Raw genomic sequence first — 14,801 nt, forward strand, 5'->3', positions numbered from 1 at the left:
CAAAGCGCCACCCCCACAAACGTTACCAAGGGCTCCTCCGATTGGGCAGTTGCAAGGCCCCGCCCTATCGTGACTGAGTGACAGCGGGCGGAGGTCTAGTCTGAGCTGCGGTGGTCTTGGCAGTGGGCCACAATCTGCCCTTCCAGCAGTACTGCCTTTAACCGCACGGCTGTTCACGGAACTGTGACTCTTCTTCCCAAACATATTCTTAAAAGTGACCTCACCATAGATAATGATCAGTCTGGCTCCATTTTGATATTTGACCAGTTCCCCGGGGGAGATGTCCACCCTTCTGTCCCCCACCCCCACTCATCTGGTACTTTATCTTTTTTTTTTTTTTTTTTAAATCCTCACCAGAGGATATTTTTTCCATTGCTTTTCAGTGACAGTGGAAGGGAGAGAGAAAAACATCTCTGTGTGAGAGAGACACTGATTGGTTGCCCTGTAAAGTGGCAATCTGAGTTTTCATTCATGGTTTTGGCAGCAGAAATTGATAACAAGCCATGTGCCTACTGAGAACAATGGGTTACATAAATTTATGTACCTTTTAAGAACACAGGGTGGTATGTATTGATATATAAAGATCTGGAGTACTTATCAATAGAACCATCAAGTAAAATGTGTATGTGTACACTGTATATAACACATATATATACATACACTTACATACCATGTTACTTCTTCTAAAACTGTCATGGTCACCTGCAGAGTCAGGTGAGTCCCCACTCTAGGTTTGGTTGATAACATTTTGCTGACAGGAATATATAAAAGGGTTTATGGCTTCCATAATGGAAGTGTCTGGAGACAGCAGGGTAGGCCTCTCCAGCACGTGGAAAATGGAGCTTGTTTTTTTAGTTGAGGTTAGGGGGTGGGCTAGGGTGAGATTTTGTACACAGGCCAGGGGCTTCCAGGGATTGACTCTCTTGCCAGTGCTGAAGGAGTGAGCACTCAGGTTTTCTATCACTTTGTACAAATGTGGGGCATGAGGGGAAGGAGGACGAGGTTTTTAAAGCTGTAGCTGTCAATCATTAAATAATGGAATCAGAGACTTCTGATTTCTCCTCTGGCATGTAAGGAGCTTAAAAGGTGACATTCCCATCACCCGAAAAAAAGCTAACCTACTTAAAATCAACAATTTGGCTCTACCAAAGCATTAATTCCAGGGCAAATTGCTGTCTCCCCAAATTGGAAAGAGACAGAAAAACAGCCAGTGGCTCAATGGTTAAAGCACTGTGAAATATGCTCACAATATTCTGCTCTTTTTTTTTTTTTTAAATATATCTTTATTGATTTCAGAGAGAGGAAGGGAGAGGGAAAGAAATAGAAAGAAACATCAATGATGACAGAGTCATTGATCGGCTGCCTCCTGCACGCCCTCGACTAGGGATCGAGCCCGCAACCCCGGGCATGTGCCCTGACCAGGAATCGAACCACGATCTCCTGGATCCTAGGTCAATGCTCATCCGCTGAGCCATGCTGGCCGGGCTATTCTGCTCTTCTTAACATGACCTGTCCTCAAAGATTGTTTCACCAGAGCTGAAATGATTGAGATTTTAGCAGCACCAAACTGACATGGGAGAAGGAAATAGGCAACTCTAGTCTCCGCTAGTCTTTCTGCCTGAACTAAGTTGACAGTGAGGGGAACTTAGAAACACTTGCGAGGTTGACAGATTTTTTTTTTAATCCTGACAGGAAATAAGTGGTGTGTTTTCCGAAACCATCTGTTCACCTCTCTGACACTAACTGGGTGGCCTGCAGTTCAATTCACTTCTAACACTAACTAGAGTTAATATCAGATTCCATGGTTTAAGGACTCAGACCCTCCACTTCAGATGCTAGCCAGAAATAGGGAGGCCCAGGCCACAGACATTTCTGTATGGTCAACTATAAATTTGGAGGTTCCCTGGACACACCCTCATGCTTGTTAATTCAATAGAACCATTCTTAGAACTAAGAAAAGCACTTTATTATTATTGATTGATTGTAAAAGATACAAGTCAGAAACAGCCAAATGAAGCCCTGGCCAGTGGCTGAACTGGTTGGATCACTGTCCTACGCACCAAAAAGGTTTCAGGTTCAATTCCTGGTCAGGGCACATACCTAGGTTACAGGTTTGATCTGAGGTTGGGGCGAGTATGAGAGGCAACCAGTCAATGTTTCTCTCTCACATTGATGTTTCTTTCTCTCTCTCTCTCTCTTCCTCTCTCTCAAATCAATAAAAACAGCCCTAACTGGTCTGGTTCAGTGGTTAGAGCATCAACCTGTGGACTGAAGGGTCCCGGGTTCGATTCCAGCCAAGGGCATGTACCTTGGTTGCAGGCTTGGCCCTGGCCCTGGTCAGGGTGCTTGTAGGAGGCAACCAATCGATGTGTCTCTCTCACATCGGTGTTTCTCTCTCTCTCTCCCTTCCACTCTCTCTAAACAGCAATGGAAAAAATATCCTTGGGTAAGGATTAAAATAAATAAATAAGTAAAATAATAAAATCAATAAAAACCTATCTTCAGCTGAGAATTTTAAAAGAAAAAAAGTGAGGGTAGGAGCTTCCATGACCTGTCCAGATATGACAGCCTTCCACCACACTGATGTGTTCACCGACTCAGGCCTCTCTGAATCCTGAGGCTTAGGGTCTTGGATGGAGTTTTATTACCTAGCCATGACTGACTGAACCATTGGACAGTGGTGATCAACTCAAACTCTAGCCTGCTCCCCCACCCAGAAGTTGGGGGCTGAGTTGAAAGTTCTAAGCCTCTAATCAGTTTGGTCTTAGTGGCAATGAATACCCATCGTGAAATTATTTAGGGGTGAGCAAACAGTTGCCTCATTAGAACCTAAGATGCTCCCATTATCCTTATCATTTATAAAGTCCAAGGGCTTTAGGAGGTCTTTGCTAGAAACCATGGATAAAGATATAACATCTTTCTCATTATACCACAGGAGGTCACAGCCCAGGATACAGGCTCATTAAAATAGTGAGACCAAATCATGGCACTATACGATACTTCCTCTCCACCCGCAACATAGCACTACAGCAACAACACTCCTGTTTAACAACAGTGGGATATAGTGGAAGAACTGGAGCTTCAGAACCTGCTTAAGAAGCCTCTGTAGAACCCGAAAGATGACATAGAGACAAAAATTTAAGACACCTAAGGATATTTGCCTCTGAGAGTTATAGCAAATAGTAAACACAGCCTAAACTCTAGTCAGGTAATCAAAAACCTCACTCTAAAGGCCTAATTTCTGCATTTCCTTTTTCAAAGTACATCATGTCTGGCATTCAACAAAAAATTAAAATGCATGTTAAAGATTAAAACACACACTGTGAAGAGATAAAACAAGCAAAAGAACATAATTCAGATGTAGAACATAATTCAGATGTAACAGATATGTTGGAATTATCAGACCAGAAATGTAAAGCAACCATAACTAATATGCTAATCATTCTAAAGGAAATCGTGGACAACATGCAAGAACAGACAGGTAATATAAACAGAGATGGAAAGCCTAAGAAAAAACCAAATGGACCCGGCCGGGTGTGGCTCAGCGGTTGAGCATCAACCTAGGATCCAGGTGATTGGGGTTCAATTCCTGGTCAGGGCACATACCCGGGTTGCGGGCTCGATCCTAGTCGGGGGCGTGCAGGAGGCAGCCGATCAATGACTCTCTCATCACTGATGTTTCTCTCTCTCTCCCTCTCCTTTCCTCTCTCTGAAATCAATAAAGATATATTAAAAAAAGAAAAAGAAATAACCAAATGGGAAATGTAAAAAATCAAAAATCAACAGAACAGATATGAACAATTTCTTTGGGGGTTCATCAATACAGTGGAAATATGTAAGAAAAGAATCAGTGAGCTTGAGACATCAACTTTCCAAATTCAAATGCAAAGATAAAAAAGGACAGAATAGAAATCCAAGAACTTTGGGACAATTACAAAAGGTGTACATACATGTAATGGGATACATGAAGAAGAAGAAAAGAATAAATAAGTAAACCAGTAATAACAGTTTCTCCAAAATTAATGATAAACACCAAAACAAAGACCTAGGAAGCTCAAAGAGCACCAAACAAGATAATAATCTAAAAATGCACACCTAGAAATATTCAAAGTTGAGAAAAGTCAAAGATGAAGAGAAAATCTTGAAAAAAAGGGGGGGAAATACCTTATAGAGAAGGAAGGATAAGAATGAAATTGGACTTTGTCTCAGAAACCATGCAAGCAGGGAGTTTTGTGAAATAGTGTTGAAAGAAAAATCACCCAACTAGAATTTTGTGTCAAGCCAAATTATCTTTCAGCAGTGAGGGAGAAATAAAGACTTCCCGTTAAAAAAATTGAGGGAATTGGCCCTGGCTGGTGTGTCTCAGTGGTTAGTGTCAGCCCCGCACCAAAGGGTTGCGTGTTCGATTTCCGGTCAGGTACCTGGGTTGCAGGTTCTCTGCCCTGGTCGCCGTGCGTGGGAGGGCAACCAATTGATGTGGCTCTCTCACGTTGATGTTTCTCTCTCACTCCTCCCTCTTCCCTTCCACTCTCTCTAAGTTAATGGAAAAAAATATCCTTGGGTCAGGATTAACAAAAAAAACCACCCACCACCAAAAAAACAAACAAAACACACACACAAAAATTGATGGAATTGTCACTGATACCTCTGCTTTGTATGAAATGTTAAAAGAAAGTCATCAGGAAGAAGGTAAATGATAAAAAAAGATAAGTGTTAGAGAATAAATAAAGGTAAAATAAGATCATTTGTTTTTGTTATTCTTAATCCAATGGAGAACATTTTGTTAAAAATGGTAATAGCAGCAATATATTCAGCAATTAGAGCTTTTGGATATGTGAGATGAATGGCAGCAATGTTACAAGGGGTAGGGAGAGAGAAATTTGGAATACTCTGCCATGAGGAATTTGCACATCCAGTGAAGTGCTGTGGTGTTACTTCAGAGAGGACTTGGTTTAGCTGTAAATGTATACTGCAAACTCAAGGACAATGACTAAAAATGTAAAAAAAAAGTATGACACGCTGAAAGAAGACAAAAAAGGGAATCTGGCAAAATGCTCAAAAAGGGGGCAGAAAAGGTAGAAGAGCAACAAATAAGAATGGTAAAAATATGGTAGGTATTAATCCAGCTGTATCGATAATCACTTTAAGCATCAATGGTCTAAATACAAGTGAAAGACATGCCAGCAGATAGTGGAATGTAAGTTTTCTATCAAAATCTCCCCACAAGTGCACTGATTTTGACAACCACACAAGGATGACGGTATGTTTCTGGGAGTCCAGTGGAGAAGTTCTAGCACACCACCACAGCAAATAAGCTGAGAACAGACAAGCTGCAGGCAGTAAGAATAACATTTTCACTTTACCCACATCACCCCTTCCCCAAAGCAGCACACCTCACTGTCAAGAGACTCCTTTGCTGGGCCTGTGATGCCTCCCACTAGGGAAAGAGCACGGTGATTGAGCATTTGGCTTCTCCAGTGCCCATGAGGCTCGCTGCTTTGTCTTGCTTTCCCCCCATCAGCATTATAACAAAATGACCTTGAACAGAACCACATTTTTGAAGATCTGCTCTACTTCAGAAAAAGGGGTGCCCTCTCTATTCTGCTATGGGCATACCTCAGAGATATTGTGGGTTTGGTTCCAGACCATCACATTAAAGCCAGTAGAGCAATAAAGTGGGTTGTAATCTTTTTGCTGGTGCAAGGTCTTCCCCTCAGTTTGTAAAAAATGCAACATCTGCAAAGTGCAATAAAGCAAAGCTCAATAAAGCAAGTGCAATTAAACAAGGTATGCCTGTGTCAATAATTTTTTCTTTTTCTTCCAGAGAGCCTCTAACCAGTGCCATCAGATTTAGGATACTTTCCATGACGATTGGTTGCATTATTGAGTGCAAGGACGTAAACTGAAGTCAGGTTTGAACTAATCCCTTTGCTGTGCCACAGGGTGCTATGGGTGTTGTCCTCTTAATCTGAAGGGTCAGGATCTGTGTTGCAGTAGAAGCCAGAGCAGCAGCAGAGGTACTTAAGGGTCCTGGGGAGCGCTCTAACATCAGAGGTGTGGGTGAGGGGAAGGGGCGAGGTGGACTCAGTTGGCCACCCAAAGGCTGCCTTTTGCCCTCGCTTCTTTTCTCTTTCTCTTTTTAAATAACTGCTGTTTCAGAAGTGACCACCAGATGGGCCTGCCTCTGGCACAGGGTGTAGTCTTTCCCTCCCATCCGCATCCCCAGGGTATGTCAGGGCCAACCCAGTCTCTGTCACAGTTTCACTCTAACACATAGATAAATCCCAGCAAAGGCAACAACCTAGGACCACTTTAAGGAGGGCCCCAATCCCATACTCCTGCTCCCAAATGCCTAGAAATTCTCAGAACTGCCCACTCTGGTCGACTGCATATAGAACTGAGGCTTGGTAGTCTCAGCAATGCCATACGGGGCAACACCAGCTCCCCAGCACGCAGCAGCCACAGTGTGGGCGGCCATCAGGTAGCGGAGCAGTGAGCAAGTCAGAGTATGAGAAAACAGACCCACAGTGGTGGTCACGTCTAGACATGCTGCTCACATAGCCAATTGTTACGTTTACCTGCAGAGGCGTGGTTCTCATGTTGAGACTGATTCTAGTGTGGCCAAGAGCGTAGGTAGGAAAAGGCTTACAACTGACATAATAGAGGTCATTGGGGGGGCCAGGGGGGGGCTCTGAAGCAGCTCTAAAATGCCTTCAGGAAGCAAGGAAAGGAGCTTGGTCTGGGTGTTTGTGGTTGAGGGTGAGGCGGGAGCAAGATTCTGCTCACAGGCAGGGGCTTGTGTGGTTGGAATCTGAAGCCAGTGCCAGAGGAGGGAGCCCCAGGCTTTCTCATCAGCCTGTCCAGAAGAAAGAGGGGGAGGCTTAAGCTGTCAGCAAACAACAAAAAATGTGGAGTCTATCAGCTTATCACAAGAAAAAACATGCATAAGAAAAATATGTATTTGCAATGGTTTGCTTTTATACAAAGAAACACTAACAGGAGGCTCAAGAAATGATCAAAACTGTATTTAGGGGTGGCTGGAGTAACCAGAATATATTTGCAGGGAGTCTTCTTATCTTAGACCTTTCTTATAGATTTAAAATAAACACAGACATTTATATACACCATAATTTACTACTTACTAACCATTCTAAGTTTTAAATCCTTTAAACACTAATGGTTACAAAAGTGTAAACCATATACAGAAAATTTTCAAATCTCTTGCTGACTAAAAGGACATAAAACAACTTATCTCACATCTTCAGGTTCTCTTGCATAAAGGAACAAAAATTCTATTTGGTTCCAGTATTCTTGCTTTTCTCACACATGTCTCTCAGTCATCTTACAGTTTCAGAGTCCAAGTGCTCAGGGAAACTAGAGCCAAAGGCTGCACTACTCAGTGGATAAAGGATCCAGAGGAAAGGAAACACAAGCACTGGAATCAGCTCAGATAAGCAGCCTGCTTTCCCCAGGACAGAAGGAAAGCCACTTTCAGAAGGTTCCGCATTCTAGACTCTCCAAGTTAAGACAGAACCCCTGGAGTGGAGCAGCCCCTGGGAAGGAGGGGAGGGACACCTGAGCAGCCCCAGGAATGAAGTCTGGGAGCTCCCCCCCCCCCCCCCCAGGAATAATGGAAATGCTCCTTCTCAGGCCTCAGCTCACAGTGAGGAAATGCTCAGCTGGATTCAGTGTCAGGTTCTGACCCAAATGAACTCCCAAATTCATGGACCTTAACACAGGAAAGACTCCTGACTTTCAGACTTTCTCAATGTGCACTAATTACACTCTGAGTGCACCTCCACTGTGGATGCAAAATTCCAACCTATGCCTAGAAACAGGCTCAGGGGAACCACAACTAAAACCTCAGAAGGGGCTTCACCTCCTCCCCCATGTGCACCTGCATCCCCAGCTTTCCAGGGCTATAGCTTCTCAGTGTAAAGGCTCCTTCCATGGTGGGTGTGAGCAGGTAGGACACCTGCAGGGGAGGCTCCCCAGGAAGAACCAACTGGGCCTTCAAGTACTTCCCTCTGCAGGCTCAAGGTATATGTGTGTGGGGATGGGGTGGGGTGGGTATCTTAGCTTACTGACACTGACCTGAGGCTCTGCTTCCCAATGGAGTTGCTCTGAACCACCATGTTTTAAATACTACATAAACCCAGTGTTTGAACAATTCAACAAAATCTCTCAAACCTAATATTTATGTGTAAAGGAGGGAAGAAAATTATAAGGTATCTTGCTAGCTCAACAAGAAAACCCTCTAGTATCTGCTTTCAGAAAATAATGTTAATTCAATATTATTTCCACGCCAAGAAATTGTTCTGTAAACAATTGATTATATTTAAACATGTGTTGCAAGTCTAAGCCCTGGGATTTCATTTGAAATCACCCAAAAGTAAAGAACAGCCCTCAGAAACACACCACAACCCCTTGGGAAAGAAAAAGGGAAACAAATTCTAACAAATGCAATGGAAGGCTGTATCCACCTAAGAATGTCCAAACCCTCGGAGAATTTTTATAGGAGTTTATTTGAATCAAACTGATGACATAAGCGGTGGAACAAGCTCTCAAATGCTCCCAAGAATTGACCGTTTTGCAGCTGCTTTTATGCATTTTAAATTAAGGAGGGGATGTTGGGAAGATTGAAGAAAGGCAGGGATTGGATTATAGGATAGTTATAACAAGATTATGTAATCTCTTGAGGGTTAACACCCCACTTCAAAGGCCTGTTAACCTAGATGCACAAGAACAACAGGCAGGGCTGCCTTAAAAACTTTTACTAAAGAAGTTATAGGCCTGGGTTGTGACCATCCATCATGACTTGCCCACTTAGGAATTTGTGATCAGATTACCCTTGAGGTTACTTTTCATAGAACCCCTTTTTCCTCCAGTTTCCCCTTTTAGTCATAAATCAGTCGGAAAGATGCACTGATGATCAACCTTTTGGTGGGGAAGGTGTGGTCTCACAGCACTTGGCTCATTCCTAGGAAGTCCACTGCGGATGGGATCTGAGGCAGAATCTTTCCCAAAAAAAGGAAGGGCAGGTAAATGGAAGGCAGTCAGGTCTTACGGCTTTCATTGTGAAAAATCACTCTGGATCATTTCTATCCTATGAACTATCGTGACCCGAGTTTTGCCTTCTCATCTTTCTGTATTTGGCATTTAGTAGAACATTTACTAAAGAGTATTAAAAGAGTATTAAAAGATATTTCGTACATTTTCAGTCATCATAAACAGTTGGACTATATGGAAAAACCCAAAGAACAAGTAAAACTATTCTTATGACTAATATAATTAGCAGACAGGTAAAGACAATCAAACAAAATGGATTCTGAGTTCAGTATCAATCAGCAGATATACAGGCCTTGTCCATGTCTGGGGACAGCTGTCTATCTTTGGTGTCAGTGGCTCCTTATCCTCAAAGAGTCTTCGATGTCCACAGACAGAGGTAGATGTCCAATCCCGGTTAGGCAACTGATAAGATCCTTTCCAATGAAGTTGGAGTGTGTCTTTTATTAGCTGTGCTTTCCAATAAACATCATCTCCAGGTGGCAATGTTCTTTAAAGTCTTTGTCTTTTGGGAACTCGCTGTGAAAGAAACTGTTACCAACTTGGCATCTTCTTGAAAGAACTCTATCAAAACATGACAATAGTGTAAGATGTTTCCTTTTAATACTATCAGGTCATAAGTTCTTGCATCTAAGTTCAGCTTAAATGCACTGTGATGTATGAAGGAATGAAAAAACCTAAAACTGGGGAGCCAGGGAGCAGGGAGGAACCAAGCGCCCATCTTGGGTTTCCCAAAGAGCCAGCTATTCTTTTTTACAACCACTGTTTACCCACCCATACAACATACTGAGGTTTTTCATCACTTATTTTACAATGCTCTCCCCCCATGCAATTTCAAATCCTGAGGTGTTCCAAGGGTTTTTCTGAAAGACTACAAAGTTACTCCTAACATAATTGAGATTTTCACCCTTAAAACCTCAATTTCTACTGAAGACTAAGAAGTAATCATTTACAGTCCAAGACGGCAGTGGACTGAGTGGAAGCTACATTGACACTCTCCCGGGACCAAACTGGAATTACAACTAAGATATAGAAAAACCATCCTGAATAATCAACTGCAACTGAAGATGAGCTGGGGAGCACCCCCCTAACCAAGGACCTACAGTGGAGACCACACAGAGACCGGTAGGAAGTGCAGAGGCGCGAGAGGCCTGGACGGGCTCCCACAGGCAGCAGCCGAAGGTCTGGAGGGAGATCTCAGCTGTGGGGGTTCCTACTGAGGACTCTGGGGCCTAAACCCCAGGCTGGGCTCCCCAGCCCAGAGCACCAGAACTGAGAAAGGTGCCCACATAACATCTGGCTGTGAAAAGCAGCCCGCTTTCTGTCTGCCAGGGAGAGACAGCTGGAAACGCAGGCACCCTCTTAAAGGGTCAACACACAAGTTTCATGTGCAGCCGCTCGCCTTGGGCTCCCGCAGAGGGAAGGCAGAGTGGACTGGAGCTGTGTAAGGAGATTCTGGAATTGCTGGCTTGGGGGAGTAGAGGTCAGAGGGCAGCCATCTGGATTCCTGTGCTGAGTCATTCCCCCTTAAGGCAGAGGGCATCTTTCTCAGGCAGACATTTACCTTCCAAGAAGCTTTTGCCTGGGGGGAGAGGGGCAGTAGCCCCACCCTGTGGAGTTTTTACAGCCTGAGGTTCACTAAGAGGCTGAATAACAGCCCTAGCCTGTTAGGCTTGGTGGTTGGAGTGCTGGCGGGTGACTGAAGGGTCCAGGGTTTGATTCCAGCCAAGGGCACATACCTCAGTTGCAGGCTCCATCCCTGGCCCTATTTAGCCCTTGAGCGGGAGGCAAACCAATTGATGTGTCTCTCTCACATTGATGCTTCTATCTCTCTCCTCTTTCCTCTCTTCCAAAAGCAATGGGGGGGAGAAAAAAAAAGGCTGAATAACAGCATCTGGGTGCTTTGAGTCTTTGCCTGATTTGCTTCTGGACCCAGGGCTTAGAAAAGCAGACCTTGGTACACCTCTTGGTCCTGTCCAAACACACCCAGCCCCAGCAGAAGGAACCACAAGCTATGGAGTGCAAAAAACTTCAAACAGGGTAACTACTCAAAGCCAGTCATAAACAGCATCTGACACTGGCCTGCACCAGAGACCATCCAAAAGACTGGGAATCTTAGCAGACCCACCTATTACATAGAAATAAATCCAAACAGACAGCCAAAATGGAGAGACAAGAAAAACAAGCCTCAAATGAAAGAACAAAAGAATTTTCCAGAAGAGCTAAATGCAATGGAGATAAGCAATCTATCGGACGTAGCGTTCAGAATACTGATCATAAGGATGCTCAACAGCATGAGAAAAGAAATGGAAACTATGAAGGAAATTATGATAGTAGGAAAAAACAAAACAAAAAACCTTGGAAGGAATAAACAACAGATTAGGGGAATGTCCAGGAAGATGCTTGATATGATTTCAATCTTTTTGGAACACTATGCAGCTGTAAAAATGAAGGATCTCCTACTTCTTGAGGTAGCATGGTGGGAGCTGGAGGGTATTATACTAAGCGAAATAAGCCAGACAGAGAAAGGCATGTATCACATGATCTTACTCATATGTGGAATCTAATGAACAAAATAAACCGATGAACAAAATAGATCCAGAGACATAGAAGCATGGAACATACTGACAAATCTCAGAGGGAAGGGGAGAGACAGGGGAGGGAAGAGATTAACCAAAGAACTTATATGCATAACCCACAGACATAGACAATAGTATGGTAAAGGCCCGGGGGGAGGGGTGCAGGATAGAGGGGACCAATGGGGGAAAAAGGGGACATTTGTAATACTTTCAACAATAAAGATAAAATTTTTAAAGAAAGCTGTTTAGGGGGAAAAAAGTATTCATTTAGCACTCTTTGGCCTGGACATTTTATAATCTCTAGAAACATTTTCATTGATACAAAAGTCATTATTATTATTATTTTTAAAATATATTTTTATTGATTTCAGAGAAAGAGGAAGGGAGAGGGAGAGAGAGATAGAAACATCAATGACAAAATAGAGTCATTGATTGGTTGCTTCCTGCATGCCCCCTGACTGGGAATTGAACCTGGAACTTCTGTATCATAGGTCAATGTTCAGCCGCTGAGCCATGCCAGCTGGACACAAAAGTCATTATTAATGTGGACTTATTTTTGTGAAAGCCAGACACATAAAGACATGTCTGTTTTACTTAAGCCAACAAACTTAAGCTAGCTTTTACTTACTAAGGATTAATCTTAGATCATGTGAACTTGAAAAGCATTTGAGTTAGTTTCTGTATATCTGAGAATTATATTTATTAAATTTTTATTGAATTTACTGGGGTAAAAATGATTAATTATAGTATGGGTTTCAAGTGTACAATTCTAGAATACATCGTCTGTACATTGTATTTGTGCTCATCACCCAAACTCAAGTCTCCTTCTGTCACCATTTATCTCCCTTACCCTTTTCTACTTTCCCCCACCCCCCTTTTTCTCTGGTAATCACCATACTGTTGTGTCTATGACTGTTTTTTTCCTTTCTCTTAATCCCTTCACCTTTTTCTCCCAGCCTCCTAACCACCCTCCCCTCTGACAGCCGTTATTCTGAGAATTTTAGAATACCCAATTCTTACAAGCACTTACCTTAAAATTAATTTTAACAATATCATCTGGAGGCAGAAAATTATCTCACATTTTCAACATATGTATTTAGACACACAAAGACAGACAAACAGAGCACAGATGGATCCAAATTTTGTTTTGGAGGCATTTATATCTGTCCTTGACAACTCAAGTTCCAAATGACCTTCCCTCTTTTATTTATTTATTGATCTATTTATTTATTTTATTGGTCCTAGAGAGAGAAAGGAGGAGATAGAGAGAAACATCAATTGGTTGCCTCACCCAACTAGAGATGGAATCCACAACCTGGGCATGTGCCCTAAGAATCAAACCCATGACCTTTCGGTGCACGGGACAATGCTCCGACAGAGCTACACAAGCCAGGACATGACTTTCTCTCTTTTAAAGAACTGGGTTGACAAACAGCATCATAGGTTGATCCATTTATCTAAATGAAACTGAGACCAATTTAATGTCTCCCATTCATTCTGCCTAATTTTACAGCAACTTTTTCTAACTGTGCATGCAAAAATAAATTTAGAATTATCAGGGGATCCTCATCTTGGCCATCTTAGTATTAATGGGAGGCTGACTGCCATGGGGCTTGTCAGGCTTGGAAACACAATTTCCCATGTTAATTTTGAGGTCTGTAGGGCCTGAACAAACCTCTAGGGAAAACCAGCCCTTACATGCATGTCTCCAGACAAACCAAATGCTGTGGCTGTCCCTATAAGACCACTTTACGCCCTAAAAGAAAATTTTCCTCAGGTAACCCCCCAAAGATTCTTAGTCACCTAAGAATACCTGAGCAAGGCTCAGCAAGAGCTTACTGGACACCACCTAAGCTGTAACATTTCCCAAGGCATGGGCTCTTCTCTTGGGCTGCATCCATTGCAGGGTGCCCTGCCCTTCTCCCCAAGGCTCCCACCAGCTTCTCTGTGTTTGGCTGTGTTACTGCACTGGACAATTCCCAGTGCCCATCACCATTCCAGATTTCAGATATGAACAACTATCCTTACCCCACTGGCTATTCAGGTTGGGGAAGCAAGTGTCCTTTCTCTTTTGGAGCTAAGGAGAGTTCAGTCTCTCATTTAACTAGCAAAGATTTTGTTCAGCCTTTCAGTAAGCAATCCAATTAAAAAGCAAAATTGAAAGCAGTAACCCATTCCCCCTGTCGCCCGCTCCCCTTTCCTCAAGGATTTTCTAAGAGCAGCTTAAATAAAGTCATGGCCTGGTACTTAAAGCAAGAAGGCCCACAATTCTGAGAGAAACTCACCGAAATTCACCTGATGGGGAGCAAGGAACCAGCGGGGCACAATGGGCCCTTGCTTGTACCTAGCACTGGGTCTGGGTCCATGGGGTGGTCCTGGGTGGGCTTCTTTGGATTCCTGCTAGCATCAAGTAAATGTTGATGTTAAACCTGTGGAGAATTTTTATGAGTTTATCTGAGCCAAACCGACAACAAATGCTCCCAAGAATAACAGTTTTTCAGTTTCTTTCATGCATTTGAAATTAAGGAGGGAAGTAGGGAAGATTACATGGAAGTGGGAGAACGCAAGGTGGGGACTGGATTACAGGAGAGTTAACAAGATTATGTGCTCCCTTGAAGGTTAATACCCTCTTCCAAGGGTATTATTTTTGGCATTTCAAAGGCGTGTTAACCTAGATGCACAAGAACAATGGATAGAGCTGGCTTAAAACCTTTCACTGCCCAGCTGGGTGTGGCTCAGTGGTTGAGCATCGGCCTAGGATCCAGGAGATTGCTGTTCGATTCCTGGTCAGGGCACATGCCCAGGTTTTGTGCTCCGTCCCTAGTCGGGATGGAGGCAGCTGACTCTCTCATCATTTATATTTGTCCCTCTTCTCTCTCTCTTCCTCTCTCCAAAATCATTAAAGATATATTAAAAAACAAACACAAAAACCTTAAAGAAGTTATAAGCCTGGGTGTGACTACCCAGCAAGATCTGCCCAGTTAGGAATTTATGATTAGACCACCCTGTGAGGTTACTTTCCAATGAAACCCATTTTGCTGTCGACACTGCGGAAGATATTTTTCCTGAAATTCACCTCTTTCTTGGCTCTTTGACAGTATTTTATACTTTAAGATCAATTGATGAAATTCATCTTACATTTATGGTCAAATGTTG

This window comes from Miniopterus natalensis, chromosome 4 (genome assembly GCF_054644295.1).
Source record: "Miniopterus natalensis isolate mMinNat1 chromosome 4, mMinNat1.hap1, whole genome shotgun sequence".
NCBI lineage: Eukaryota > Metazoa > Chordata > Mammalia > Chiroptera > Miniopteridae > Miniopterus > Miniopterus natalensis.